A 4,638-nucleotide genomic window follows, 5' to 3' on the forward strand; every position below is an offset into this window, starting at 1 on the left:
TGTCTGACTCTTGGTTTCAGCTCAGGTCATGATCTCAGGGTCATGAGGTCTAGTCCCGCATCAGGTTCCACACTCAGCAGGCAGTCTGCTTGAGATTCTCACCCTTTGCCCCTGTCCATGCTTGCTCTCTCGCTCTCTTTCAAATAAACAAATAAATCTTTAAAAAAATGAAACAAATATAATATCGTTTGCCAATTATACGCCAATAAAAAAACATAATGAAAAAGAAAACTTGTATCCCATGGATTCTTGTTGCAGTGGTTCCTGTAAAACCACTTGAATCATCTGTTGGAAGGTGGTAGCGAAGGTCAGGTGTCAGGGTCCTGGAGATCAGACATCTTAAAAGAGGGATGCCTAAATAGGAAAGCGAAATATTAACATACAAGCTTTTTATAAGTAAAGTACCAGGAGTTGAACCCTGAAAATATCTAGTCCAGTAAATTTCAAGAAGTTGGTGGAGGAAAATCCTTCAGTTACGCAGCAGCACTGCAAACTCCCACAGCAGATGTCGATGCTCTTAGTGATGTTGCTCCTAGCCTTGGTGGCCTCTCCTAAGCAGGCGTGTGTGACCCAAGCCTTTCACCCACTTGTCCAGGGGACTCTAGCTCATGAAGCGTCTGCTGTAGCAGGGAGTCCTTCCAGGTTTATTACAAGTCTCCAGGCTTCAGCTCACAGGGCTTCTCCAGAGCCTGGGGAAATGGCCAGATGACCCAAAACGGATCTGGGTGGTCAAGCTTTGGTCTTGGTGATGCCAAGTGAGGTGGGAGAGAGAGAAACTGGAAACATTCATCAGGAGAGTTGTGGCCAGTATTGATGGAAACTGGAGGAACCGAAAATTTAGTAAGGACTGACAATTTGGGAAAGGTAGCAGCATCCAGTCCAAAGTGCAGATAGGTATCAAAACCGATTCTTCCACACTGTCTGTCAACTAAATCTCTACCAAACAAGACAGAGTTTCCATCTCCATCAGTTACCTGCAATTTACAAAAGGGGCAAAGTGGCTGAAAGACAATGAACAGGGCTAGAATCTGAATACCTAGAAGAATGTACTATGAACTGTGTAAAGTTTTCTACTGAAACAATTTTTTTCCTTCATCTCCCTACTTTTGATTGAAAAATAATCTCAAAGAGAGAAATAAGGCTTGTCTCATTACATCTGACCTGGTTATTTTCACAGGTGCAGCAAGAATGGTCATTTAGGGGCACCTGGGTGGACCAGCTGGTTAAGCATCCCACTCTTGGTTTTGGCTCAGGTCATGATCTCAGGGTCATGAGATCAAGCCCCATGTAGGGCTCTGAGCTCAGCCTGGGGTCTGCTTGAGATTCTTTACCCTCCCACTCCCTCCTCCTCTGCTTCTCCCAACTCACTCTCTCTCTCTCTCTCTCTCAAATAAATAAAATCTTAAAAAAAAAAAAAAAAGGATGGTCATTTAGCACAGGCCTTTCTGAGTTCACTGCACTGCAAGGTTTCATAAGGAACCTCAGGTCGTACTTTCGAGAGCTTCCTGGTATGCTCCTTCAGTGCAGACCTGGTACCTCTTTGAGAAGCAGCAGCTGAGGAGACTCTGGCGCTCGCCATGGCTGACAAAAAGCCCGAGGAGTCAAGAGTGAGAACGACGATCATATTGATTTGAAGGTGATGAGGCAGGATGGTTCTGTGGTGCAGTGTCAGAGTAAGAGGGAGACACCGCTTTGTAAACTGATGAAAGCCTATTGTGCATGACAGGGCTTGTCAATGAGGGAGATCAGATTCTGACTGGATGGGCAGACACAGCTGCACAGCCAGAGATGGAGGATGGAGATGTTGCTGATGTGTTCCAGCCACGGACAGAGGTGTCTCCTAAAAAGGGAACCTGCTGCTTCCCTCCAGAACTCTGTTCCTCCAGACCAAGAAGACATTCTCAGCAAGGAAACCACAATGTGGTCCCACCATATCCTGACCACTACAGTAGAGTTCTCAATTCTTTCATTTTCCCCTTCCCCACTCCTTTACTGTACATAAAGTAACTGTGTGTGCACAAGCACACTGCCTATGTTTTTAATCTAAATGGCCAATGGTGTGTTTGGTCGACAACCAAAGGAGAGGGGATGGGGGAGATACTGGTTCTGTGAGAGTACCCCCGTCTCTCCATTCGTGGTGCCTCATGCAGCTCTTCTCTTCATACTCCAGTAAGTTATTTTGCTCTCACTGTTTAACAAAAAAAGAACAACATAAAAATCCTTGCATACCTTGTTTGATTGGAGAATTTTAATGTTTTTCATTTATCACCGTAAAACCAAGGACAATTTGATAACTTCTTTGTAAGTAGCTGTTACATGTAGGGCAACCTGTCTTTAAGTGGGGATAAATTGCTCTAAAAGAAATGAATCCTAGATAGCCTTCCCTTCAAGTCAAGTGTCTCATTGTTTAAATAAACTTCTTATTTAAAAAAAAAAAGAATAAAGATAAAGGGGCGCCTGGGTGGCTCAGTCGGTCTTCATCTCAGGGTTGCGAGTTCAAGCCCCGCATTGGGCTCCACACTGGGTGTGGCACATACTTAAAAAAAAAAAAAGGAATAAAAATTTTAAAATAAAATAAATGCTTCTTGAAGCTAAGAAACCAAGCAAAGAACCTGCCACTAGATTTCATCTGCGGTACCCACAGACTTGGGGGAATTCTTCTCTTTTCAAGGTTCCCAAAATATCCTAAAGCTCTTGGGCCTGCCAAGAGGTGACCTTCCTTACTCACCGGGAGACCTGTAAGCCAGGAACCAGGCCAGTGTTGCAAACAGAGTTTTGTAAGCACTGGCTCCACAAAGTCAACCTTAGCTTCTTAACAGTGTCTGGTCATGTCTGATTCGATGATCACCATTTTCAAGTATGGCATTCCAGGCAACACTTTGGGTCCACTGCCACTGTTTCCAATTACTTCCTGTTAACGAGGACAGATTCTTACTGAATTTATGACAATAACTTACATTGCTAAGAAAATACGAGTACTTGTAAGAGTTTCGAATCTGGAGGGGTCAGGTAGGAAAAAAAAGATGTCATTTATAAATGGTAGATTTGTTTGTAAAATCATCATCTACTAAATCGTTCAAGTTGCAGATAACTTAAAAGAGAAATGAGTTCATTATATAAACAAAATAATTATATACATAATTAACCCCATTTTCAAAGAAGAGTAGAAAAGAACAAATGTTTTGTGGTTTTCTAGGTATCCTCTGGGAAATTCAAAGACAAGTTGGGGCACAGAAGATGTCTCGAGGGAGCATCATTCCCAGATAGAACATTCCAGGTGAGACCTTGGAAATTTTCTCTTATTTATTTTCATCCTTAGGATTCAATATTGGGAAGGCAAAAACCAGAGTTGTCAGATTTAAATACTTAAGATAAGAATCAAATCATGGGGTACCTGAGAAACAATATGTGACTATTCATTTTAAAGTGAAATAAAACATAAAAACATTTCTAGCACTAAACCTAGAAGATAATATGATTGCAAAGAACTTTGTCCCACATTCCTAAATGAGAAACTCTGTTTTCCTAAATAATCAAAGACATAATAATCAATATAGACCAGAGAAGGCTATCCTGGTGAGATAAATCCTTTTTGCTGCCTAGGTACACTCAATAACGCAATAAATAATTCCGTATCTTTTAGGTGAGGTACAGTATACCAGGACAAGTCCATCAAAGTGAGAAAACTGCTAAGATTTTAATTTTTCAAACTCAAATATTATAAAAATAGGCACAATTCATTTCCAAATTTTGTCTTTCATTTCACACTTTTATATTCTGGGAGAAACAGACGCTTCAGACCAGTCTCGGGCTATCTGTCCAGGCAGCTCTAACAAAATACCATGGGCCGAGTGGCTTATAAGCAACACACAACTGTTTCCCACAGTTTCGGACATGGGAAGTCCGAGATCAGGGTACCAGCACAGTAGGGTGAAGGCCGCCTTCTGGGTCACAGACGTCTTTCCTCACATGGTGCCAGGGGCTAGGGAATCTCCCCGGAGCCTATATTTTAGTTTATTTTTTAATTTCACAACACTAAGAGAAAGCTTTTATTTTAGTGTCTTTTCAGTCCTCAAATGTGTGTGTGTGTGTGTGTGTGTGTCTGTGTACGAATATGGTGGGGGGATGGGTGAAACAGGGGAAGGGGACCAAGAGTACACTTACCATGATGAGCGCTGAGTAATGTATAGAATTGTTGAATCACTATATGGTACATCTGAAACTAATATAACACTGTATGTTAATTACACTTCAATTAGAAAAAAAAAAAGAAAGAAAGAAAGGGGCGCCTGGGTCGCTCAGTTGGTTAAGGGTCCAGCTCTTGGTTAAGGCTCAGGTCATGATCTCAGGGTCCTACGATTGAGCCAGCGTCAGGCTCCACATTCAGTGAGGAGTCTGCCTGAGGATTCTCTCCCTCTCCTCTATCCCTCCCCCTGCTCTCTCTCTCTCTCCCCCTCTCAAAGAAATAAATAAATCTTAAAAAAGGAATAAAACAACTGGAGCCTCTTTTATAAGAACACTAACCCCCCTCATTAAGCTCCTCCCAAAGCCCTACGTCCTAATATCACCATTTTTGGATATTAGGATTTCAATGTATGAACGTTGGGGGACACATTCAGACCATAGCAAAGGGGGTCC

General features: G+C 42.2%; 1 pseudogene; it reads left to right on the forward strand.

Moving 5' to 3' along the window:
* Positions 1-1,418: 1,418 nt before the first annotated feature.
* On the forward strand, positions 1,419-2,485 carry LOC121104556 (annotated as a pseudogene).
* Positions 2,486-4,638: the final 2,153 nt, after the last annotated feature.

This window comes from Ursus maritimus, unplaced genomic scaffold (genome assembly GCF_017311325.1).
Source record: "Ursus maritimus isolate PB19 unplaced genomic scaffold, ASM1731132v1 scaffold_1, whole genome shotgun sequence".
Lineage (NCBI taxonomy): Eukaryota > Metazoa > Chordata > Mammalia > Carnivora > Ursidae > Ursus > Ursus maritimus.